Source organism: Lissotriton helveticus, chromosome 5_1 (genome assembly GCF_964261635.1).
Source record: "Lissotriton helveticus chromosome 5_1, aLisHel1.1, whole genome shotgun sequence".
Lineage (NCBI taxonomy): Eukaryota > Metazoa > Chordata > Amphibia > Caudata > Salamandridae > Lissotriton > Lissotriton helveticus.
Window position 1 is genome coordinate 1412772741 of NC_136065.1, and position 27826 is coordinate 1412800566.

At 47.4% G+C, this 27826-nt stretch overlaps 1 long non-coding RNA gene across 1 annotated transcript in view; it reads left to right on the plus strand.

Moving 5' to 3' along the window:
* LOC144753639 (uncharacterized) overlaps nt 1-27826 on the plus strand; it is a 318644-nt gene that overhangs the window by 37766 nt on the left and 253052 nt on the right. Inside the window, exon 2 of the long non-coding RNA XR_013594447.1 lies at nt 22660-22741. This is a non-coding gene — a long non-coding RNA (uncharacterized LOC144753639). The remainder of the gene's footprint in view (nt 1-22659; nt 22742-27826) is intronic.

The window sequence follows — 27826 nt, forward strand, 5'->3', positions numbered from 1 at the left end:
GTCTGCTCTTGAATGCCCAACAGGGGCTGCTCAACAAAATGCAGTTGTTGCAAAATGCTGCAGCGAGACTTTTGACCGGTGTACCAAAGGTCGCTTCCATTTCTCCCCAAATCAGAAAACTACACTGGTTGCCAGTGCTGAAGCGGATTTCCTTTAAGGCCCTATGGCTGGTTTTCAAGGCCCTGCAAGGCCTAGGGCCTGCCTGCTTGAGGGAGTACTTTCAATGGTATACTCCTCCTAGGCAGCTAAGATCCTCAGAGCGGCGGCTGGTTAAAGTTCCTCGGGTAAAAAAGGCCCGGTGGGGAGGTAGGAGCTTTGTGCAAGGGGCAGCAAAGGCCTGGAATGCCCTGCCCCTCGCTGTGAGGAATTTGACAGATTTTATGACTTTTAGAAGAAGTATCAAAACTTGGTTGTTTAATCAATAGATTCTCGCCGGTTAATTCAGGAGTATTCATCGAGCGCCAGGACACCTCCGGGTAATAGCGTGCTGTATAAATGCCAAAAATAAAATAAACAAAAATGAGGAAGGCACTGCATTCCCGAGAGTTCTCATCACATGATTTTATTGGCATTAATTGTTACATCAGCACACTACAAACATAAATATATATACACACACACACACATATATATATATATATATATATATATATATTCTCGCTCCGTTGCACCAAAATCCGGGTCACTCGCAGGCGGGTGCCTCTCGTGGCGGCGCCCCACGTGTAAATCACGGCTCAAGTTTCTTTCTAATCTCAGGAAAGAAATTACGGCACTCACAGGGAAAGTGTTCAGTAAGTCTTTACTCGCTCAGCAGACAAACGCGTTTCGGTATTTCCTTCGTCAGTGTCTACCATTGACACGGAAGGAAGCGTGTTTAAATTGTTTACATCACATTTGTGCATGTACATAGAAAGAGGACTGACGTTATACCTCCGTGAAAACGCTATTAACATAGTAAATTACTTTTTACATCAACATTTCAGTATTCACAATCATTAAGGCATATCCATTGCATATCCAATTTAAAGGCACTTTGTATTTTGTGTTTTACCCACATTTTCGCATACAAGTGTAAAGTATATTTGCCTTAGTTGTATAGTGTGTAATTTACTATGTTAATAGCGTTTTCACGGAGGTATAACGTCAGTCCTCTTTCTATGTACATGCACAAATGTGATGTAAACAATTTAAACACGCTTCCTTCCGTGTCAATGGTAGACACTGACGAAGGAAATACCGAAACGCGTTTGTCTGCTGAGCGAGTAAAGACTTACTGAACACTTTCCCTGTGAGTGCCGTAATTTCTTTCCTGAGATTAGAAAGAAACTTGAGCCGTGATATATATATATATATATATATATATATATATATATATATATATATATATATATATATTTTTTTTTTATTACCGAAAATAGCAAAGTGATGTTGAAGTTAGGCAATGCTCTAAGATTATAGCTCACAGTAAAAAACCCTAGAAAATACATGAAAATAATTGGAGGTTAAAGGCATAATATAGTTAGACCTTGCAATAATATAAACAGCTAATGTTTTTAAAAAAAAGAATCTGAAAATATCCAGCTATAGTTTCTAGAGCTAAAAATGGCTTGCGCCCCTGCCATGCATTGACTGAGTACATCACTGATGACATTTCGAATGAAATCAATGATAGCTTCACTGTTATACAAATATTACAAAAAGCACATTATCTAACTATAACATCACTTTAACCTTTAACCTTTTTTAGTGATTTTCTGGTGTTTTTGATTATATTTACCTAGCCCCCTCAATGAGAGTACCTTTTGACCATGTGCAGTAGGGGTTTAGATGCAGGACCTGCAGCCTGGCCTTGAGCGCAACCTCCCTTCCCACGAGCAGCCAATCCCTGCTTTCGTGCAACCCCCACAGACACTCATCCCACAATTTTTCTTAAACATTTTTTTATTTGCTCCAGCAAGACTATGGTGGGGCCTGCAGCATTCCCACAGGATCACAGGAGATGGCCACGATGGGCCCTGCAGGAGTACTGTTGGATTAGCTGCCTGAATTTAGTTTTTCTACCCTTCGTAGTGACCCTGCACAAGTGTCTGGGTGGTCAGGGGTCTCCACCCTGCCCCCATAAAAATTATTATACAAAAAAACTTAGGACATAGGGACCACTACAACATTTCTATCGATGTTACTGCCAGCCAATCAGATCACTGGGTCCTGCTGGGCCAATCTATGGGACCGAGATGCCCAACAGGAGAAGGCCCTTTAAGTCTATTAAAATGCTCTATTATTGTAATTAAGTTCCCAGGGGAGTACGGTGGGACTCCTGCAGGACAAACTGACTATATAGCACTAACTTTTGACCCTTACCGTCTCCATTTTTGTTTCTGTATCGCTGTCTAAAAATCCTATGTGAAATTGCATTGGAAAAACATGTTTTGGGAACCTTCCCTCAATGTTTATCAGTCTCTGCTTGATAGATCACCCCAAACCTTTCCAGGATGGAGCTTAGGTGAATGGACTTTTATTTAGGAAAGTTTAGGGAAGATTTGTCAAATGTTGGTAAAGTTATTAGCTAAAAAGTGGGGGCGTGGCTTAGGCGCTGATGTAGGCAGAGGCGAGCTCCGGAGCTCCTCCGCGGCTGCCCTCCACAAATAGCAATCCTGCCCAGCAATCCTGTGACCCGGCGCCAAAATCCGTACATGAAGGTCCGGTGCCCCTTTTGAGCGCTACTGCTGAGGGCGGCGGAGGCGAGAAGGGGCCGAAAACCAGGGTCACATACCTCCCTCCCTGCCCGTTGTAACTTCAGGCGGCAAGATGGCGTCCGCGATCGGCGAGACTGGCGCCAGGCAGTGAGGGGGACTATCAAGTCTGGCGGCCACACCGGAGGAGCTGGGACCCTGCCACTGAGACCGGAAGAGAGACTGCTGCTCCCGTTTGTGGCTGCGTTGAGGAGGCATTGCATACCGGCGGGCGGGGGCCATACAACTGCATCTGTTTTGCCCCGGCTGCCTGGCCTTAAGATGGCGGCGCCCAGGACAGGACGGACGCCATTTGGTGATCGGCGCAAATTCGTCTGCTGAGGGCCCTACAAGTTTCCCACTGAAGGCAGCGGAGGCCCCTGCATCGGCCCAGACTCAGGGCGCCTCGAGGTGAACTGCAGAGCGGCCCGGCATCGGGGGTAATTGGGGCACGCGGTGCACCTGGCGGCCGGCTCCACGCGACAGCTGCTAGCCTGAGGCCCGACCCGGTTCTGACAGAGGGCACCCCTGGAGTAGTGGTCTGGATTGTGCCCCGGGCCTTTAGTTGAGGCGACTGATGATAAGGCCCATGGGCGCTGGGGGAGTTCCCCCATGGCGCCCCTGGTGGATGACCAGCGACGACTCACCTGACTGAAAGCTCCGGACGACGCGCCTTATACACCCCTGCGTCCTGAGGGGACATCGACCTACTGTGAGGTGCCAAGGGGCCCGACGCTGATGGCAAACTTGTGACAGGTGTGGGCGAGGTGTGAACGGTTGGACGGATAGCGGGCGGCACCACCTTGGCATTGCCTGTTACGGATCAGACGGCTTGGCGCTGAGAGGGGCTGCAGGAGAGGACCCCTGCACAGCATCGAGCCTGAACAGACCCAGGAGGGCCCCCGGGACTGGTTAGTGGTGGTGCCTTGCTGCTGTGAGGTGCGGACGCGGGCTCCCCCCAGAGCTGCTGCTACTGAAAACATCTCCCCACAACAATGGGTCGCGTGTCCAGAAAAAAGGGCTTTGAGGCGCCTGGATGAGCCTGAATGCCACATGGCAGACGAAGATGGGGATACAGAGAGACGGGGGCCGAGTCCACCTGAAGATCCTACCCTGGGCGAAAAAATGCAGGCCATCATGGCGTCAAGAGAAGCATTGGAGAAAAGGATGGACGTCATTGGAACGGACCTCACACTATTGAAGGACAACCACAGGAAGCTCAAGGAGAGAGTGGCGACACAAGAGACCAACATGAAAAGTATTCCTGATGAGGTGACCGCCCTACGACGCTCCGTGAGTGAAGAGTCAAGGCCCTTGAGGTCCGAGCGGAGGACAGTGAAGGCCGCTCACTGCATAATAACCTCTGCATCGTGGGTGTGCTGGAGTGTGAGGAGGGCTCAGATGCGGTCCAAATTCTGGAGAACTGGCTGCGGGCAGAGGTTGCCCCAGAGGGCCTTTCCCCATTCTATGCGATGGAGCGAGCGCACAGGGTCCCGGCCCGCCTGCCCAAGCCTGGTTCTCCACCCCGGCCAATAGTGGCGCAGCGATTGCATTATCGCAACCGGGACTTCATCCTACAAAGGGCTCGAGAACAACAGAACCTGCAAATAGGCAACAGCCGGGTGATGATCTTTCCGGATTACACCAGGGAAGTGCAACGGCAACGGTCCTCCGTTTTTAGCCATCAAGAAGAAGCTACGACAGCTCAGCATCCCATACGCCATGCTCTTCCCAGCACGTCTGAGGGTGACGGCGGATGCGAAGACCCACTTTTTCCTTACCCCGCAGGCAGCATGGGACTGGTTGGAGAATCGGGGTGGTACGATGGGGGGCATCTCGCAGCCAACTTCACCTCGAGAACGACAAGAGTCTGCCTCACCAAGGGGGAGCCCCACTTCCCTGGTGGCTCAGAGACATGAACGGGACAAGGCGATCCGGGCTGTGGTGGTCATCAGTCAGGGAGCGACCAGCCCGTCGAGTGTTGTCACTGAAGCAGTGAAGAGCGGAACGGGGAGCCCGGGCTCCGGCAGCTCTCAGGGCCTCTCCGATATGGAATTACCAAATGTCACCCCACAGACAGCGGATGGAATATTTGGGTGATGGGCCTACAGAAGTTATGAGAGATACATGATGTAGGGCCTGTTACGCTACCGGCTCTTGGGGGGCGATTGGAGATGGGGCAGCACGACTGATAATGATCTCAAGAATGCCGGGGTCTTAGCTTTCTCTACAGGTTTTTCTCCAAGGGGAGGGTGGCCGAAGGGGGGGGGCTCTGGGGGCATTAAGCATGAGCCAAGAGTTTCCTCCTAGTTGCAGTTATGCATTCGAGCAGTTTAGTTTGGATGGGAACCCTTTCTTGTGTGCCTGTCCTGGGGAGTGGGAGTTGGGGGCAGTTTATGTGTTGGGGGGGCTGGGGGAGGGTCGGACATGCCGCTGGGGGGGGGTGCAGTAAATGTGTACACACAACAGATCCATGGGTACCTCCATAGGCCTTAAAGTCATGACCTGGAATGTCCGAGGGATGCATACCATGTGTAGGCGACACAAAATACACGCATACTTGGTACGGAGGGGAGTGCAGATCGCTCTCCTTCAGGAAACACACTTGACGGAGGTAGAGGGGAAGGCACTACAACGTCGCTGGGGAGGTCAGGTTTTTCACACCACTTACTTGGCATATGCCAGGGGAACACTGGTTTGGATAAGAGCAGGAGTACCGTTTCAATGTTTGAGGCAGGTGGTTGACCCCAAGGGTAGATTTACAGTGGTCACAGGGCGACTAGATGGACGGGAAATTACGCTGGGAAGCATATACGCCCCAATATAGATCAACCCACCTTTCTTGCACAACTTTCACAGAAGCTGGCGGGGGTGCTCACGGGTCCTGTGTTAATGGGGGGGATTTTAACCTTGTAACAGACGTGGACCTGGACCGTTCCCACCCACCACTACCTGATGCCCCTACTCGTAGAATAGCAGAAGGCTGGCGGGATTGGCAGTGGAGTTGGGGGCTAACAGACACCTGAAGGGCCCACCATCCCAGGGAACGTGACTACTCTTACTTTTCTGCAGTTCATGAGCTGCATGTCAAACTGGACGCGGTCTTGTGCTCCCCGGACGTTCATATGCAGGTTACGACGAGTGACTACCTAGCCAGAACGACCTCTGATCACAACCCCCTACTGGTGGCCTTGAATTGGGTTCGGGTTAGAACGGCGATTCCTAATTGGCGTCTCAGGCCGGAGGCCCTGTAATACCAGGTCTTCCGGACCACCATAGGCACAGCCATAGAGGAGTATTTCCAGCACAGTGTGGGCACCTCCTCCAGTCTGCAAAATGAATGGGACGCGTTTAAAGAGGTGATCCGCGGGCGGTGCATTGGAGAGGCGGTGGGTATTCGCAGAACTCTATTGAGTGAGGTACAGGGGGCGGAACAATGGCTTCGGGACAAGGAACGAGAAAGACCGGGGCGGGTAGATGTCCAGGAGGAGCTACTAAGTGCAAAGGAGGAGCTGGCCACACAAGTGGAGAGGCTGAGATGTTTTGATTATAAGGCCTACATGGTGCGAGCGCACGCGGAACGCGATAAGTCAGGGGCACTCCTGGCCTGGTTAGCGAATCTGGCCCGCAGGGGCACACCGATCCTTGAGCTACGAGACGAGGGGGGGGACATCCCACTTTGGGCAGCAGGCAATCAACATGTAATTCCTAGATTACTACTCCACGCTGTATCATAGCGTGCTAGACCCCAGGGGACTGGAGGACGGGGATTTCCTAGATATAAAAATTACCGCAGATTGAAGCGGAGGAGGCAGAAAACTTGGGCCGCCTGGTGGAAGTGGGCAAGTTCAGGAGTGCCCTTAAATGCATGGCTAAGAACAAAACCCCAGGCACTCACTACAATCGATCAAAACAGGTTGGTTATTTGCCCACCTCGACGAGAGAGGCGGTGATTGTCCTGCTCCTTAAACAGGGGAAACCGGAGTGGGATCGAACAGCATATCGCCCCCCTCGCGATGTTAAACATTGACTATAAGGTACTGAGTGGCATATTGGCACATCGCCTGATGGTGCACATGAAGACCCTGGTACATGAGGACCAATCTGGTTTCATCCCCACCCGGAACACGGCGGTGAATATTAGGAGACTGTGTCAACTACTACAGGCGTCGGAGGCCGGAGGTGAAAAGGCATGTGTGCTATCCATTGACATCGAAAAGGCCTTTGATAGCCTAGAGTGGCCATACTTGTTTCAGGTTTTGAGGGCCTTCGGCCTGGGTGAGGGGTTCGTGGCATGGACGCAGATCATGTACTCCAATTCGACGGCCAGAGTCTGGACGGGTGGGGTGATTTTGGCAGCATGTGCGGTGGGTAGGGGAACGAGGCAGGGCTGCCCACTATCTCCCCTCCTGTTTTCCCTATCAATGGAGCCCCTAGCGGTGTGTGCACGAAGGGGGGAACACTACTGGGGCCTGGAGGTGCTGGGTCGAATGCACCATATTCCCCTATACGCCGACGACTTACTGATGTTCCTCATCGATAACATGGGCGCGCTCCATGGAGCTAGGGAACTGCTGGAGAGATTGGGAAGGGTGGCGGGACTCAGGGTTAACTGGGCCAAGACCTGTCTGTTTCCGATGCGGGGTGACCGTGGTGCTCCCCCTGAGGGGCTGGATGTGAGATGGGAAGGTAGCTGTTTACCGTACTTGGGGGTGCGGATTTACCATGGTGCAGCCGATTTATTTGAAGGTAACATAGGCCGGGCCCTGCGAAACACCAAGATTAACCTGGACTTCTGGGGGTCATTACCCTTGTCGGTCGCGGGGCGAGTGGCACTACTAAAAATGATAACCCTCCCCCGGTTGCTCTATTACTTTGTGACTCTGCCACTTTGGATACCAGGGAGGTACTTTGCCCAACTCAACTCCATGATCTCTGGCTTCTTGTGGGGATCAGGGAGGCGCAGAGTGGCACTACCTACCCTGATGCGCCCAAGACGGGAGGGAGGCCTTGCAGCACCTGATTTCGAGGCCTACTACCATGCGGCCCAATTTCAATGGTTTACCCAAAGATTGGTGGGGAGGTTGGGCCTGGAAATGGCTCAGAGAGGCTGGGACGCAGAGATGCACCATCTGGCGCGGATTCTTCTGCGCCTCCTGTTGCGGGAAGGGGAGGCCCCCGGGGAGCTCTGGGTCATGAGGCTCTGCTAGAATAGGGCCCTACGACGCCATAAGGGTTGTTCGGCGTATTCGCCCGAGATTCCGATATGGCTCTGCATGGAACTTCCGCATGGGTGTAATTGGCAGCGGCTACATGAGTGGGAGGAATTCGGGATCTCCACCCTTGGGGATCTGTACGAAGATGGTGCACTCCTACCGTTTCAAGAACTAGTGGACAGACATGAGCTGCCTGCGCAGGACTTTCTCCTACATGCGGCCGTGACGGCTGCAATGCGCAAACATTGGAAGGGAGGACTAGAGGAGCCACGGGTTTTCCCCCCCTTGCCAATACATGGTCACCTCTGCGGGAAGGGTCAAGGCGGTCACGTGCCTGTACCGCAGATTGACACAGGGCTTGAGGACTTCACTGGAGAGATTGCGCCCCAAGTGGGAGGTGGACCTAGGAACTCCCATCGAGCCTAAACCTTGGGAAATGCTGATGGAAAAGCATGGAAATGTTCCCGAAACGCCAGATTTCAGCTCATCCAATTCTATGTGTTCCATTGGGCGTACCTCACTCCTTCCAAACTTAATAAGTTCTTCGACTCTCATGTTGCCTGTCCACGATGCAGACTGGAGGATGCAGGGTACATGCATATGTTCTGGGATTGCCCTATGCTGCGGTGGTATTGGGGAGGGATAATTACCAAATTGACTGAGGCAACAGAGAGGGACTTACAAAGTACTCCAGCTGTGTGTCTGCTACACTGGTTCCCCCACACTGCCCGCAACAAAACTACCAGCAGGTTTTTGGATTTGGGTCTGGTTCTAGCCAAGCGCAAAATCACCAGTCATTGGAAAGCGGCCACAGGCCCTAATGCACATCGCTGGCTCAGAGAATTTCTCAAGTGGGCGGACTACGAGGGGACCCTCCAACTCCAACTAGCTCGAAGAACTGAGAGTGACAAGTTATGGGACACAGCCAGAGCCTGGGTATCAATGACAGATCTACTTAAGGACCCGACTGACGAAGAGGACTGATCCTCCTGATCTTACGTGCCCTTTAGGTTGTATGGGACCTCAGCTGCGGACAGTGTGATGACCAAGTAGGCGGGGGTGGGATCTCCTGATTGGGCCCATTCTCCCGGATGGAGATTAGACCACTGACACCGGTCTCAATTGGAGTGTGCGGAATACATTATGAGCGGCACACATGGTATTGGAGAAGCGGCATGTCTGAGGGGAGGGGAGAGGATAGGAGGGGAAGGGTTGCGAGGGATGGGTGTGAGTCTGTTGGGGTGGAGGGGGGAAGGAGAGTTGGATGTTCGGTTCCCTGATCTATTGAATGGGAGATGACTGTATGTAGAATGAATAGCTTGAGTCCCGCGGAGATATGATGCTAGGCGACGAAGTTATGACACCTGACTCAAGAAAGACTGTGCACTGCACGCTGAAAGTGCAGAGAATGCCACTGAATGGCTGAAAGGTGTAGCACTGTTCTACTAAATCTGCATTTATAACTTGACGTTATGAGCTTACCATGCATTTAATGACAACGTGAAAAAGATGTATGCCCTCAGAACAAAACACTCAATAAAATCTGTTTAAAAAAAAAAAAGGTTAATAGCTAAAAAAATACATTCCTTCTTTGGAAAATCTGAACTAACTAAACTACACAGCAGCAGTCACCACTGTGCCATTATGGTTGAGCCACGGGTGTCCACTGCGAAGGAATTTGAAGATTTGCCTAAAGCTTCAGACACTGTAGACAGATATGCACAAAATGTGACAATTGCTTTTCATATTCAGCTAAGTTTCAGCAGTGCAATTTTCCTACAGATTCATGTAGGGGCCTAAAAAATTTAAGGGAGGTGTTTACAAAAATTACGTTTTCCCATTTTCGCTCCCATAAGAGATTTAGCTAATTTCTACAGCTCAATACACTGGATGGATTTACACCACGTTTTTCATAAATGTAGAAATTTACTCAGAAAACATGCTCTTGTGTAGGTGTAATTCTGTCCAGTATTTTTTTTAGATATAATTGTTTACAAAACTGCCAAGTGGATTTTGAAGGGTTATCCTTGCGATTTGCAATCCTCTATAAGTCCAGAAATTCAGAAACTAAAGGAATCCCATTGAACAAGGGTGGCCCACTGGGCGAGGGAGACTGCTGTAACCTGATGCTGTTATAATGCATCCTTTCAATGGTTCCTCCGTTCTCTGTTGCTCAGCCAGTATGTGTGTGATTTAAAGGAATGCTGATAAGTGCCTCAGCTGTAAGAGTATAAGTTGAAGAGAGTGGGCTGAGCAGTGAGGATGCTGTTCCTGGTGGGACATTTATATAAAACCTGTAACTTAAGAGATTTCTTCTTCAATAAATCTACATCTTACAATGTATGTTACCTGGCTACCTGATTCCTGTTTACTAAGAAAGCATCTTGTATTGGTGACGACTGGAAAAAGAACCAAGTGTGAAGATGGCGTCTACCAAAGAAACATAAAAAAAAGAGATTGAAGCTGAAGACAAAAAGAGAAACGCCCTGAAAGCCATAGCAGTGTTTTTTACACCAGACAGCCAACGGAAGTGTAAGTGCATTGGACCTGCTAATGTATGCAGACTGATGCTGACTAATGGTCTTGTAACCTGAGCCAGCATTTCAGGAGTGGACTGGTGGCAAGTGCACATTGTACTGGCAGTGAGTGTATCAGTTAATACACTCTGAGGGCACAGTAACAGTAATGGTTGGGAATGCAAGTTGGTCACAAGCTATTGGGAACCATTGCTGCTTAAATTAAAAAGGGATTGTATGCGTAAATTAACTATGATTTAGCTCCATCGAGTAATGGTGAGAGCGTGCGCTTATGTTTCTCTATCTTTGGGTGACATTATTAAAGAAAAAAATAAGCTACCAGAAATGAATCCAGAGAAAGCATGTGTCTTAGTACTATGTTTGAGCTTGTTCGCAGGGGAGAAGAGAACACATGCAGCATGTGCTGTGGGAAAGGATTTGTGGGCAAGAAAGGACTGTGTGTGTCTTCTGAGAAGAGTGCATGAGGCAAGAATGTCTCCATGATCAGTTGTATCATGTTATGATGTGCATCAGCCATTAAAGAATAATAATAAAATTGAAAACAGTTAGCATATGTCTGTGTGTGCATGCCCAATGTTATTAAAGAGAACTGTCGGGAATCTGAGCCCTCGGAGGGGGAAAATATCAAGAGAGTTGGGTCACAATGTTGAGCCTAAAACCAGTCAAACCCTGTTGAAGATATAACGGAGTCTTTAAAGGCAAACGTGACATTTGGGAATATAACAAGAAGTGAGAACAACTTAACCGGGTGTAGTACTGTCTTTATTTCAACAGTGAGTGTGAAGTTGTCGAGTTGCTCCACCCCTTTAAGCATTGAGTGCTCATTGGACAGCCAGTCTGACAGGAAGATAGTATGCTGACCCAAAGACAATTGATTGACCACAGCGTGAACTAGAGCGCTAACCTTTCGAATGAGGATAAATTCATGTAAACGATTTTAATGTGAGAAAATATTTTGTGGTGATGTGTTCGGGTAAAGGGTCTTTTTACATTAATGGTGAATTTAGTGTTCGGTGAGAAGTCACTCACCGAGAGTGGGGGAGGTGGATATTGTGTTACTGCCATGCCATGTTGAAATTGCAGCAGAGAGTATTGTTGCTTGTCTTGTTGCTATTTATTGTGAATGCTATGTTGAGATTGTCTCAGGGCATTTTGTTGCATTTGTTCCAGTTGAGTATTCACCCCTGGTCCTGTTGTGCATATAGTAAGACGGTGCGGTGATTATTCTGTGCTCTGAGTATTATAATTTGATAGAGATGTTTTTAGGGTCATGTAGGTTGCCCCCTAAATTTGATGAGTCCTTCATAAGCGGCTAAGGATTTGTGTGTGCAGTAGATGGTGTGAGTATCTCTGGTCCTGGCATTTACATAATAGGTTTATAAAGGTGTGCAGTAGAAGGTTGTGTGTAGTCCCTGGTCCTGTGTGCAGTAGAGGGTTTGAGTGGTCCCTTGTCCTGCCAGGGTTGTGAGTGCAGTAGAGGGTGTGAGTAGCCCCTGATCCTGATATTTCTGTAGTCGGTCTACAAGGGTGTGCAGTAGAGGGCAGTAGGTAGTCCCTGGTCCTGTTGAGTCCTTCCTGAGGGTATAAGGATTAAGCGTGTGCAGTAGAGGGTGTGAGACGTTCCCATGTCCTGCCATGCTTTCCATAGTCTTGATCATGTATGAGTGGTGTTGTCATTGTATTACCTGTGATAGTGTGCAGTAGGAGGTGCTGTATTGCATTTAACTGTCTTGATAATTTATGTGGGTAATTGTACTTCCTGTCTTGGTGATTTTAGTGATTGAATATTTGTAGGGCTTATTGATTGTTGTATTTTCTATTTCATGTCCTGTTTTATTTTCATTTATTTCTTTAAGGGGATGAGATGTGTTGTCACCTGATGTTGTTATAATGCATTATTTTCCTAATTCCTTGGCTCCCTGCTGCTCAGTCAGTGTATGTGTGTGTGTGTGTGTGTGTGATGTAATGGAGTGTTGATGAGTGCCTGAGCTGTAAAAGTGTCAATTGGAGAGAGTGGGCTGAGCAGTGAGAATCCTGCTCCTGGTGGGGCACATATATATATTATAGTTAGGAATTAGCATGTAAAAAACCTTAAAAATTCACTGAAAAAACCATAGGTTTCAGGGGCGTTATAGTTAGCTGTGATCTCATTTGAGATGTCATGAGTGATGTCATGAGTGATGTCACTGACCATGTCATGAGTGATGTAATATGTGACGTCATCAGCAGTGCATTGCGGGCGCACGAGTTATAGTTAGCTGAACTTACTATAACAGGGGATTTTCAATGGTTTTGTATGAGAGAAATGTCTAGCTTAATATAACGCCCCTGAAACCTATGGTTTTTTTCAGTGAATTTCTAAGGTTTTTTAAATGCTAATTCCTAACTATAATGTGCCTGAAACCTATGTTTTTTTCTGTGAATTTCTAAGGTTTTTTAAATGATAATTCCTATTTATAATGTTCAATAAGCATATCTTTTTTAATTATCATCCCATTCTCAACATAGTAAAAACTACAAATATTACCACTCTTCAATTTATTCTTTCCTCCAAGAAAATCGCTACAAGCCAGAACCCCAACTAACATTAATAATATACAAACTAGGCGTTCTCGTAGAAAAAAATACAAAAAATCACCACTTCCCAAACTTTCAAAAACAAACCAAATCTACAATGCGATCCAAAAAAGGCGATAGTTCAGTTTACCACTAACAAATTAATATCAACATTTAACTAGTATAAGGACGTTGACTATGTACTGTATGAATTACATCCACCTCACACCCATATCTAAAGACAAATATGTAATAGAGGTACTAATTCTACACTTTCCAACACCCAACAAAATAACAACACTTAGTGCCACCACCAAAAGAACCCCCCTCCTGACCGCTCCCTCTCTACTACCTCAGACGCAATGCAAAACAGGACAACGGACCTTCCCAAAATAATATATCCCCTCAACAGCACACTAGCTCAATGTTCAGAGATGAGGCAATCAACTATGTATAAGGGAAGGATCTCGTATATCAACAATAATGTACACACTGCTAATGCTACCAATGATATGGTATACACTATAGAAACTAAACACTTTTCCGTGTGTAGATATGCTATTGATACGTGTAGTGTACTGCACAGTGGACGCAACCATATTATCTCAGACACTGGGGAATATGTCGGTCATGTAGCTGTGTTGTCTCCCCCCTCCCTTGAAGCAGAAGCGGAATGGGCTGCTCCAACGTATGCAAATTTAGCGTAAGACTATAAATAATCAGCCTACGCCTTGGGCGTGGTTCACTTCTGCAAAGAGAAGAGACTCCTCCACAGCAAAGGTCTGCACCCTGCCACGTGGCTGCCGCCGTGGCCACGTGCCTCCTCGATACCGGCCCATTCCGAACTCAGCACCACAGCACCGCAGACTTATGTCTGTATCGACTACTGCCTTCGATCTCCCCTGCAGACAGCAGGGTTTACAACTTGAATTCAGCTGTGCATCTGCACTACTGACAGCATTGAATAATTAAGCCTTGCTTTATTTAAGGTAGAGAGAATTGTACTCTATGTCTTCCGATTGGGTAAAAGGATGTGACAAAAATCATTAGTCTTTAACTGTGCTGACTACAGCCTTCCATCTACACTGTGGACAGCAGGGTTCACAACTTGAATTCAGCTTTGCATCAACACTATGGACAGCATTGAAATTAGCCTTGATTTATGTAAATGAAGCGACAAAAAAATGCCTCAATGTCTGTACTGAGTACTGCCTTCAAATTTACACTGTGATCAACAGAATTCACCACTTGATATCAGAAGCGCAGAAGCACTTCAGACAACATTGAATTCAGTCTCGATTTATTTAAGGCAGAGACAATTGTAGTATGTCCTCAGATTTTGTTAAAATAAGTGACAAAAAGCATTCCTCGATGTCTGTGTCAACTACTGCCTTCGATCTTCACCACGGACAGCAGGGTTCACAACTTGAATTCAGCTTTCCATCTACATTACCAACAGCATTCAAGTTAGCCTTAATTTATGTAAGGTAGAGACAATTTTCTTAAATGATGTGACAAAAATCATTCCTCAATGTCTGTACTGAGTACTGCCTTCAATGGTACACTCTGATCAACAGAGTTCACCACTTGATACCAGAAGTGCTTAAGCAGTACAGACAACTTTAAATTCATTCTAGATTTATTTATGGCAGAGACAATTGTACTGTATCCTCACATTTTGTTAACGTATGTAACAAAAAAGCTTTCTTTGATGTTTGTGTCACTACTGCCTTCGATCTACACTGTGTACAGCAGGGTTCACAACTTGAATTCAGCTTTCCATCTACACTACAGACACCATTCAAGTTAGCCTTGATTTATGTAAGTCAGAAACAGTTTTGTTAATACGACAAAAACAATTTCTTGATGTCAGTGATGACTACTGCCTTAGATCTACATTGTGAGGGCTCGCGATTAAGGTAGAATGGTGATTGTGCATGACGCATTCCAGTAGACAAGAGATATTATACCACTGCGACCCCCCCGAAACCACAAATCATCGCAGGGTACGCACACGCTGAGTTCCTTCAGTACCACTAACTCACTGCACCACAAGTCATCTCCCCATAGCCTTATTAAAGCAGAATTCACTAGGCAAAAACATTGCTCCCAGTGCAGCCCCCGTGCACTACCGCAGGATACATGCAAGCTCAGTGCCAAAGATACTACTAACTCAATGCACCATAAATCATCACAAAGAAGAGTGAACAGTTTTATGTCCCAGTGAGACATACTGTCCCTTTTAAATGGAATTCATGCAAAATTCAATCGCCAAAACACATTAGTCCAATTTCTGTACCCCCCCCGACCACGCATCATCACAGGATACGTACACGCTAAATGCCAAAGGTACTACTAACTCAGTGCACCAACAATCATTATCATGTGGCCTTACTAAGGCAGAATTTACAAGACAAAAAACATTACTATCAGTTTAGCCTGCCCGGACCGCGCATCATTGCAGGCTCCACAGAACCTTGTTGTTTCAGATACCACTAACTCAGTGCAAACCAAACTAAGTATAACACCTATCAAACCCTACACAATATCCCTTTATTATGCTTCTTTCAAAAATGTATTTTATATCACTTATTGATTTAGTTGAATAATAAAATTTACGCTGCATATATGTTCTATCTTCCACTTCAATCAATATTGCAGATGATGCAGTCCACCCTAAGATCTACACTGAGGACAACAGGGTTTACAACTTCAATTCAGCTTTGTATCTACACTACAGATAGTAGAGAATTTAGCCTTGATTTATTTAAGGCACACACAAAAAATACTCCCATGGCACTGCTAGTATGCACAAGCACCTTTAATCCCTACATCCTGTGAACTATGTTTACAAAGAAAGTACAACACAGCGCCAAAATGTACCTCCACCACTGGTAATACCAAGTACCTCTGGGGTATCACCTTTAACATTGTCACCAGATATACGTCCCCATTTTGAGTAAGTTAGAATGCACTGCGTGAAATGCAATCGTTTAATTTGTTATGGGGAGCAATCAGCAGACCTAGTTTGCAGAGCAGTTGATAACCATTTTTGTTAACCTCAAAATTGATGCAGACCAGTATGCAACACTCAATATTTTGAGTACAGACCGCTCATACCATGCATCATCGCAGGGTGAGCACACGCTGAGCACCACACATACCACTTACTCAGTGCACCATAAATAATCGCCACGTGGCCTTATTAAGGCAAAATTCAGTTGCCAAAAGACATTCTTACCAGTGCGTTCTGCTTGAACCACGCGTCATTGCAGACTCTACATAAACCGCCCCTACCTCAGTGTACCACAACTCATGAACTCTTTAGGATAGAATCTTCTGTGTATTATTTCACACATAATGCTCCTACCTTAGTACAGCAGAAGTCATAAACCGTTTACAATTGAATATCTGTGTATATCATGATTGCTATTCTACTTGTTACCAACAGCAACGTAATAAAATGGAGTTGAGCGCATGTGCCCGTACCCACTTCAACTATCTATCTATGTCTGTGTATTTATTATGTTTCTAAAATGCTGCTTCTACGCTCTACTACATTATATTGTGCTATAAATAGCGTATGCAACTATCCTACCTCTGATAGTAGGTGTGGACTATTCCTCCTTTTTTTAAATTAATTTTTTTTAGCATCTTTATGTAGCGCAAAATCAACCCAAAACTATATCAGCAATTTACATGAGCACCGTATTTACAGTACATTTTCAGGCACGCGTAGATTACGTCATTAGCCTACAATAACAGGATGAGGAGGCAATTCCAAGCCTCGAACACTGATTTCCAGCACCAAGATCGACAGTATACCTGAATGACCACATACGTATATATATTAGCTGCCCTTCATGCGCCAAAAACTGCAACTTAAACCTTTCACAGCCCTGTATTACTATAGCTACAACACTCCACTGAATGTACAACAAACATTCATAATGACAGAAATGCGTCATGTCCACCATCTTTATGTGTGCAACTATGAATGAATATAGAGTCAGTGATACCCCATACACATTTATACCAAATGGGAGTTCCATGGTGACTCATAGTGACGTGGATGTCGCAGTACAGAAAGGGAAGAAATACAACAGCACTAATACAACAATAAAGGCAATAAGGTAAAATACATGGGAGAGTAATATAACGGAAGGTACAACACAGTGATACCCCGTACCTTTCATATTGGCCATGTAGCGGAAATTTACAGACATAATGATACATTTGGGTTTAATACCCGGGTGACGTCAGCACTACAAAATGGACACCCGATTCACTTGATTTTTTATATATCTCACAACGTAACCACACCCATAGCTCTGGAATCATTTTTCAGATTCTCACAAAGCACTGTCATACGTCAGCTCACTCCGCTTACGCTTCCAGGAAAAAACAAAAACGCAACATTGCCCAGATTTCCATTGTACTGATTTCTTAGTTCCAGGTCTAGTTGTCAAAACGGCACACACACACTCCCTCATGGCTGGTATACACCCATATCACACCCATCTAGAACATGCATCACTACACATGTCACCCTACCAATAAAAAAGACAGAGCGCACATGCTCTACCCCATTTTAGAGTTGCTTTCATCCCAAGCGCTGTGATGGTCCGTCCTGGTGGTTTGGACGCCCCATGTAGGCCTGAACCACCAAGTACAAGGGCCCACCAGAAGGTGAGTGGCCTCTTGGGTCACTGAGTTAGTGGTACCGCAAGGACTGAGTGGGTGAGGAACTTGCTATGATGATGGGAGCACTAGTATGTCGTTAACCATACCGATATCAAGACTCGGCACCATATATAAAATTTTCGGGTGGCAGAGCGGGACTGCATGATGTAGAAGGTGTCCTGTCCACAAAAAAGTGGGTGCGCATCGGAGGGAGTTGATGGGGTGTAGCAGACTAGATACAAAAAAGCGAAGCAGCGATTTAGGCGTAAGTAGTCCTATATACCGTATCTTATTGCATTTACATTTTTTTTTCCAATCGGTCAAATGTCTGGTATATAAACTGTACAAATTGTTGTTTTTAAATGCAGGAGGGAAGGTGTGTGAAAGGGCGATGTAATTCTACTCCACATTAAGATAGTAACAAATACCAATCATAACATCTTTCTTTAACTATCTTTTTGATGTAGAGCTTCAGGGTGCATTATGGCCCGGCACGTGGTGAAAAACACACCAGTGACAGAAAGGTGAGCTGTGAATATTCTTTTCAGTCACTCTCTCACTTCCACTCTCCTTTAATAAACAAATGACGCACAATCTTATCTTCCTTTTTATCTTACGGGTTGTGTTTCACAAATTGGTGTTCCCCCCCATATACTCTATATACTATCTTTCAGATCACTAAACTGGAGGGTGCACTATGAACCAGCATGTGCTAGGACACACAACGAAGGCAAAAGGTGAGCTACAAAGATTTTCTCCAGTATTAACTGCTCCATCTATAATTTTCTCTCTCTCAGGTTTTAATGTCGTTTTTTCTCTCTTTCTCTCTCTCACTCTCTCTCACATCGTTTCTCTTTCTCTTTTAAAGTCATGGACGCTGCTGTCCATTCTGCCGTGTACAACCAAAGCTGAGTTCAAGTTGTGAACTCTGTTGGTCACAGTGTTTACACAAGGTAAGCTGAGCGTCCTAAATATACAATGCCGCCGATTAAATGCGTTAGAGATAAAAGGGCTTATTTATAAGCCCCTTGCGCCACTTTTGCACCACTTTTAACATGGGAAAAGTACGCAAAAGTGGCGCAAGGGGCTTGTAAATAAGCCCCAAAAAATATTGTCCTGCATAATGACTTGATCTCTCACCTAATTCTGTCTCATCTCTGAATCATTTTAAAGACCTGTTGATCCATACTGTAAATTTGACGCAGTAGGCACTTCCGTACAGACACCTCTTGAACACGAGCCTATAAGAGAGGTGGAATGTATCAGGCACACTGCAGATGTGCAAATTAAAAAATATCGCCAAGTATTACCTTAACTTGTAATGTTTGACCTTATTTAGTCACATCAATCTAATTTTGAACACTTATTTTCATTTTTGTTTTGTAGATTACCTACCCTTCTTCCATTGGAGTCCATCTCACATTTTGTTTATTATATTGTTATGTTAAAGTTATGCTTTTAGTTATTTATTATATTGTTATTTTAAAGTTACATTTCTAGTTATTTATTGTTATTTTAGTAAAAGTAATTTAAAAAAAGTATATTTGTCTTCTTTTTCTGACATTTCACTATTATTTAGTGTGATAATCATAAAGTTATAAAACATTTAAAAATAGAAATGATATTTATAACTAGAAGTATAACACTGAGGCTAACTCTTTACCAGCTCTTTACCAGAGTCTATAGCTATGACTAATGGTTCCTATGGAAAACTTTTAAAACTCCAGCACAGTAACTGTTTTGATAAGCAACATTGTGTGGTGAACTTCTAACCTCTGTGCTCACTTATGTGTTCCATGAACTGTTACTTTGGTAACAGGCAGTAAGCAGTTTGGGGGTGGGCTTGAAAGGAACTGGGTGTACAGAAACCGTTATATTTACCCAGGATCCTCTACATGACAGAAAGGAAAGCAAAGTAAAACAGAACACTGTGTACCTGATTTCCACCCCTCTTGTGCCACTTTTTTATCCAAGGCCCCACCCCTGCAACATTAGGAGTGTGTGGGCCTCAACGACCCCCCTCAAGCCCCGGGACCCCCAACCCCCGGGGATTTGTGTATTGTGGAAGGCAGGCTGCGTGTCCCTCCGCCTGGAGCCCTCAAGGGCCACTGGGGACGGCCACGCCCCAGGGCCAGCTCCTACAGTGTCCCGGGGTGCCTACCTCGGGACACTGCTGTATGCTATGAGAGGGCGGGAGTCTCGCGGCTCCCGCCCCTCCCATAGCACATTTGGTTTGGATTTGGAAAGACAGAGCAGGGAAATCTGTTCTCACTTTCAAAATCCAAACCAGATTGTTTTTCCACATTCAAGTTAGCATCTCCCCATGTGGAAAAGCAATGCGGGATCCCAAAGGATGCAGGGAGCCGGCAGGACCGTGGGGGCATTGTGGCTCCCCCCCGGGTCCCCAACATTTTTTATAAGACCCGGGGGATAGGGTCCCCGGGGATATTAGAAATTACTGATAGGGGCTATTTTGTTTACTGTAAAATTAGAAGTCGCACACCCAGCGCAGCGCACAGTGCGGCCCCCTGGTGTGCATGCGCTGAATGCAAAACTCATAATCTGTAGGGTGCACAACTCCAGAGCCTTTGGTGCACAACTTTGACGCGTTTGGGAGCCGTCATTGCTTTTCCACATGAGACGCTACTAACATGCAGCTCCCCATGTGAAAAAGCAATCTGATTTAGATTTTGAAAGAGAGAACAGATTTCCTTGCTATGGGAGGGCGGGATGGACATCCCTGGACACTGCAGTAATCGGCCCTCCCACAATACATAAAGCCCCGGGGAGTGGTGGTCCCTGGGTCTTTGGAGACCTTGCAGCCCCCCTAACCATTTTTATTTTTAGCCCCAGGGGGTGACGGGGCCCTTTGGTGCTCCAGGAGAGGGGGCCATGCAGTCCCCTCCCACAATACATAAAGCCCTGGGGGTGTTGGTCCCTGCTGCTTTGAGGACCTTGGACCCCTCCCCCCACCATTTTGTTTTTTTAACCCCAGTTGTGACGATCCCCGGGTATTAGGCCCCCAGGGGCTAATTATATAAAAAAGTTCAGTTTTATTTTATTCATTATTTTTACGCCAGAGTCCGCGCACCCTACACGCACCTGCCGGGTCTTTTTAAAAAAAAATAATAATAAAATGTTGTGGGCCCTGGGGGTCCTTCTGGGACCCCCAAAGCAGGATTTAGAGGGTAAAAGTATTTCTACCCTGCCCCCTTTCTACGTTTTGCACACATATTCCACTGACTTCTTCAGCCTGGCTTCTACCAGGTCACAAAATGGCTGCCAACAGTTCCTGGTTTCGTATGTTGACAACCACTTGACAGCCAATTAGCATTCAGCGCGTGATCGGAAGGGTTCGCTTATGGTGCACTCATGGTGCGCTCAGGGTCCGCGGATCGACAGCGGCCATAGATATATAAATGCTTTTAACTTTAATTTTCTCAGGAACTACTGAACAGATTGACACCATTTAAGCAAAAGGCAAAAGTCTGACCAAGGACTACATCTTTGCCAAATTTGGTGTAATTCCGTTCAGCAGTTCGGGCTGTAGCTGTGGCTAAAGGTCATATGGAAAATTGCATGGGAAAAACGCGTTTTGGGACCCCCCCTTTTTTCTCGGCCCCCGCTTGATGACTCTCCGTGAAACCTTTAGGTTAGGAGCGGACCAGAGCTGACCATAAGCTTTCAAAAGATCGCGAAGATTCATCAACCGGTGCCAAAGTTATTCCAAATAGAATGTTGTGGATTTCCTTTGGAAAATAGGTCCTAACTATAACTACCTACACAGCGGTGCTGTGGTGAAATTAAGTCTGCTGCATCCAGCGGTTGAAACTGTGGTGGATATATATATATCTATACTAATATAATAAAGAGAGAGCCCAAACCTTTGAGGCGGGTAATCACAGGAACCACAGCACCAATCACAACACCCAATACAGCATTGGAAAGGACAGTTGCAGCAGATGGACATAGGCTATACAACTGGCCACCATATACATTCAAAGGGTAAAAGAACCTTAGGGACAAAGTAGTCCCTTGTGGGCGTGGGCGTTCTGCTCGGGGCGTTCTGCTGGGGGCGTGTGCGTTGTGGTGGGTGTGGCCATACAGCGATGGGCGCGGCATTCGCTACGTGTTAGTACTTCCTTGTGGCTGTGTGGGTTGTGCTGGGGGCAGAAATCAGGTACAACAAGCACTTGTAGGGCTCCGTTGTGGGCATGTGGGGGCGGGTCCAACGCTATGTGTTAGTACTTCCATGTGGCCGTGTGCGTTGTGCTGGGGGCGGAAATCTGGGTGCGGAAATCAGGTAAAACAAACATGTGCGTTGTGCTGGGGCGGAAATCTGGGGGTGGAAATCAGGTAAAACAAGCGTTTACAGGGCTCCGTTGTGGGCATGTGGGGGCCTGGTCATACAGCAATCGGCGTGGCATTCAACGGGCATTCGGCAAAAAGGGGGGCGCGGAGATCCTGCAAAACAAGCGTTCACAGAACTCCGTTGTGGCCGTCTGTATACCCGGACAACGTCGGGACGGGCTGCTAGTATGAGCAAGGCACAGGGGTGCCGAAACGTTATGTAACCGACAAGCGAATAAAGAAATTGAACACCGTGAAATTTGGTCCGTGCTTTGTATTTCTGCGCGAGCTGGGAGTGAGTGGCGACGCGCAGGAAACTTTGGTAGTCAATATATATATATATATATATATATATATATATATATATATAGATAGATAGATAGATAGATAGATAGATAGATATGGATATATATAGATATAGATATAGATATATAGATATATATATCTTGTAACCAGTAACTTAAGAGATATCTTCTTCAATATATCTGCATCTTATAATCTACGTGACCTGGCTGTCTGATTACTGTTTACTAAGAAGGCATCTTGTGCTTACAACAAAGACTTTTCTCCCATTGTCCCTTTCAGATCCACAGTTCTAGGACCGGCACAGTTGATGAGATTGGCTGCCTCAAGAGTAGAACTTCACTTGCGATAGACTTTTCAAGAGGTAAGGCAATGCCCTTCATTCTTCCAAACACAAAAGCCATTTAAGGGGACCGAATAGTAACACCCTAAACCAGTGGTTCTTAACTGTTTGACTTCTGTGGACTCCCACTTAATCATTATTGGAAACTTGGGATCCATAGTAAATCATTACTGGAATCCGGGGACTCCCACTGAATCACAGTATAGCGCCAGGAGGCTCCTTCCAGAGTGACAGTTTGCGCCTTATAAATATCATAGTTCATTTCATTTAATTTCATTGCTGGAAGCTAGAGACCACAGCCTAAGCGTTTATGGGGATTTGCACTACAAAACAGCACACAATAAATACAAAACAACCATTCATCAAACAAATACACAAATGAATAATTCACAAAGAAATTGTTTTATAAAATCACAATTTTACTTTTAATGGGAATGTGTGAGCTTTTCTAAATTCAATTGGTGCCATTCATCTTCCATGCTAAATCCTATCTCACGCACTTGCACTGCTCCCATGAAATGTGAGGATAATAACTTAATTTTTAGCTTCCAAATTCAAATACATTTACTTTTACAGAACATTTTAGAACTTTTTATTTTATATTTTGCTTATTTATTTATAACACACGTTATTAATCTGTTAATATTATTTCATTTTGTAATCAGTCACGGACCACACGAGGATGCTTCATAGACTCTCTCGGGTCCCCAGACCATGGGTGTAGGAACATTGTCCTAAACCCTAAGATGAAGTAAGGGGATATTGAAAGAGTCCACCTTTTAAAGTAGCATCCTCAAAATGTAGGCCAGTCAGTAGTACCCCCAAGGTTACCGTTGTCCCTAGCTGAAGTAGGCCTTGCCGGGAATCCGCAGTACCTAAAAAAGGGACTGTGGTTGCAGGTCAAGCTTCTTGGCCTGATACCTTGAAACTAAGGCAAGCTTTAGCAATTCGTCAGTCAATGAGGTTTGCTGTGGATTCACAGCACTCATCATACCATTTGCCATAGATTATTGGTTCCAAAAAAGTAACACAAAATCCAAGATTTCAGTTAAAAGGAAACAACCTGCCCAAAGGCAAAGTTGTGTCATCCTAGCCTTATGCACTAAGGCCATATGCTGCTGGAGTTTGTTGTGCCCACCTGGTTGGGAGTGGGGCCTCTCTGAAGACCATGCCCAATTGCTTGTCCATCCCGCACAACCAAAGGCTGTGTACAGCAGGAGCACTTGTTAATTAAGTGTTAATTAAGGGTTAATAAAACAAACTCACTGAAAGAAAAAATGAATTCTGAAGCAGTAAACCAAACGTTTGTTAATTCAGAGTCCAACAAAATAATAGAGTGAAAGCTTCAACAACATCAAGAAATACACACAAATCAAATAAAAGTATTAGAAATATTATCAACAGCCTAATAATGAAAAAAAAAAGTAAGAAAAGTATATAAAATATAAACCGCAAGCATTAAACCAAGACTAAATTTTTTTTTAAAACAACACTAACACTTAACAGGTACTGTGACGGTTCGCCATTAGGGAGAAAGAGCGTTGGCACCCCTGATGCTAATGCTCTATTACTTACCGGTAATCTTCATTACTCTGGGTACCGTTGTCCTCGTCCCATTCATTACAAAGTGGAGATGACCATCTCCCGACAGAAAAAAACAAGAGGAATGCTGGAACCCTAATACTGCCCCTCCCACCGGGAGTACATAAGCAGTACTTACCCAGCAGCCCTCCTGTACTCCCAGACAGGAAGGCTGGCTGTCCGGGAGGGAGGGAGGGAGGGGCGTATGAATGGGAGGAGGACAACGGGACCCGGAGTAATGAAGATTACCGGTAAGTAATAGAGCATTACCCCCAGGTCCCTTACGTCCTCGTTCCGTTTCATTACAAAGTGGAGAATCCCAAAGAAAAAAAACTGGCCTTCCGCACCCGCAAGCACACCCCGGAAACCACAACCAAAGCAGCAACCCAAGGGAGCACCGAGGAGGAGGGAAAGGGGGACCGCAGGAAACAAACGGCCCACAACCCAGAACAGGACAGCTGGGACCAACAAGGCCTGGAGACCAACAGAAGGCCAGGACCCCAACAAGGAGGCTGCCAACCAGAGAAACCGGAGACAGGGCAAGCGGAACCAAAGGACACGGCGAAGCAACCCACCAGACAAGGCCGCCAAGCCCAGAACCACCGGGAAGGCACACAGGACCCGGCAGCCACACAGACACAGAGCAAACAGAGACAGCCCCGAAGAAGGCCAACGAAAGAAATGGCCAACAGAGCACAGGCACAAGCATCCAGACCAACCAAGGAAGGAGGAAAGCACAGGCCAGAAACCGGCCCAGAGAAACCAGAGGAAAAAAAACACCAAAACTCTGCCAAGGAGGCCCAGGAAGCAGCAAGAGCCCAGGAGCCGGACAGGAGTGAGACCGCAACCAAACAGAAGAGACAGGAAAGGGGAAAGGGACCCGAAAAACCCCAGGACGCCAAAAAACCCAAAGGGGAAGGAGGCCACCAACCAACCGAGGAAGGACACCAAACCCAGAACATCAGGGGCAGAGGAGGCCAACGCAAAGACCACAGGCCCGAGATGCCCCCAGAAAGAAACAGCCGAAAGCCGACCAACAAAGGAGAGGCCAACAACACTGGAAACCAACAACGAACAAGCCGAACACAGGCGGGGACAAAGCCACCGGCCAAAACCCCCAGAAATCCCCCAACCTACAAAGGGAGGGAAAACAAGGCAGGAAGGGAGGCCAGAGCAACCGGGAGCACCCAACTGCCCCCAAACCAGGCAGAGAGGGCAGAGAAAAACAGGCGTCAACACAGCAGAGGACCAAACAGGTACCCAACACCCAGGCCAAGCAAACAGCAAGGGCAGGAGCAGCAGGAAAAAGAAATAGCCCCAGGGCGCACAGCACTCAGGCCAAAAGCCCACAAGGCCCGACCCCAGCAACTCCGGAGAGGAGCCAAGAAAACAGCACAAACCAGGGCAACAGACGGCAAAGGAACCAGGAAACCAGGACTAGAGCCAAGCAACCCGACCATGCAGGAGGACCCGCAGGCCCAACCAAACCCCGGAAGGAGCCCACGCAGAGCCCAGGCCAAAGCAAAGGGCAGGGAGGAACAGGGATTCCCCAGCACATCGCCGGACCATGCAGAAGGCCGGAAAAGAAACAGAGGAAACCGGAAAAGCTGAGCAGATAAGGCAGAGAGCCAAGCAGCAGGAAAACCCAAGACAACCCGCAGCCAGAAGGGAGGACCCCACAGAGCAAGATCACCACAGAACTGCACTCCAACCACAGAAGGGGGCACCCAAACAGACCCACACTGGGAACAAAGCCTGGGGAAGCAAGGGAGGAAGAAGCGAGCCAGGACACCAGACCCAGGAAAAGCCCAGTAAAACATCCCCCAGAGCAGGCCGAAAAGAGACAGCACAGGCAGAAAGCCCAGGAGGCACAGCCTGAGGCCATCCCGAAACCAGCACGAAGCCGGCAGACCCGGAGCCACAGGACCCCCCTCAGGCCCTGGTGACACAAGCCCGGGAAGAGAACCGTCAGCAGGAGAAGGCCCAGACCCAGGCTCAGCCCAAGGGACCGGAGGAGCAAAGCCTGGAACCAAGCCCCCGAGCACCAATCCCTCTGCTTGCTGCAGAGGCAAGGACCCTCGAAAAAGGGTGGGCAGACAAACGGACCCAGCACACCCAATGGCAGGCCACAGCTCCCACACCTGCGATACCCCGAGAAGCAGGGACACCCAGGGGCAGCAAGAAAAGCGGGGAAGAACCCAGCAGGCCAACAGGAACCCAGGGGAACCAACAGGACCCCCAAGCAACCGCCAAAGGAGCAGGAACACAGACCCACCACCAGTCTGGGGCAGGGAAACACAGAGCAGGGAGAACCAGAAGCGCACCCCAACAGGCCGCAACCGAGGAAGCCAGAGGCGAACCCCCACCTAGAGAAAGCAGCAGTGGGTATGACGCAAGCAAGCAGGCAGAGAGACACCAACAACACAGGGAACCGCAGGGACAAACCCAGACAGAGCCAGCGAAAAAAAGGAACCAGTCACCACAACAGCGACAGGAACCCATGCCAACCCGGGGCAGGCCATCAAACAAAGTGCGAATGCCAATAGCACAGAGAACCAGCAAACGAGCACAATGGAGAGGAGAACCCCCCCAACAGCGTCCCAAACGAAAAAGGGCAGAAGCACACGTGGCCAGGAGCAGGTGCATCACCAGAAGGCAGCGACCCAAAGAGAGAAGTCCACAACAGCAAGAGGAACACCCACCACACAGCCCAAGCGAAGCGGCAGGCACCCGCAGGCCGACAGAACACCCTTGGCTGAATGACACAGGGGAAACACCAGTGCCCGGGGCCCACCCCGCAGAAATGTAAACATGCGGCCATGAAGCAGCGCAACACCATGACATCGACCTCCGAGCTGCGACGGCCACAGCCTCCGGGGCCGAATCCAGAACTTCAGCGCACAAGAGGCCAGCCCCAGCCAGAGAAGAGGAAGAGGCAGCGGCAGGAGACGCACCATGCACGACATCCGCCTCAAGGCCTCCAGCAACACCGAAAGAGCCCGACCTCCCCCCAACCACGCTCCGCAGGAGGGGGGGGACCAGAACAGGACCAACAGCAAAGGAAAGAGCACAGGACACGGAATCCCTACCAGGAAGACAGCGTCCCAGCCGAGAAACATGAGGGAGATCCCAGATCCGACTCCAGCGCCAGCGGCGTCCACAGAGGCTCCCGAAGAAAAAGGAGCAAGAACACATAGAGCGGGGGCCAGCAGTACAACAAGGCCCCCACCGCTACTGGGAACAGTACGAAAACACATTAAAGGAAAGCCCTCCGAGTGAGCTCACTGACCGGATTCAAAGGCAGAGACTTTCCCACTCCCCAGCCGGCTCCAAAATTTACCAGGGCAGCGATGCGTGCACCGAAGGAAGGGAAACATGAAATCCAACCTCCGACCAGCACAGACAGCCTGACATTCCTGTGGGAGAGAAGAGACAGAACATGCATCAAGAAGGCAATAAAAACCTGGCAAGCGGGACTCACCCGGAGCGGGGGCCTTCACCAGGAACAAGGCCCCCAGCCCAAAC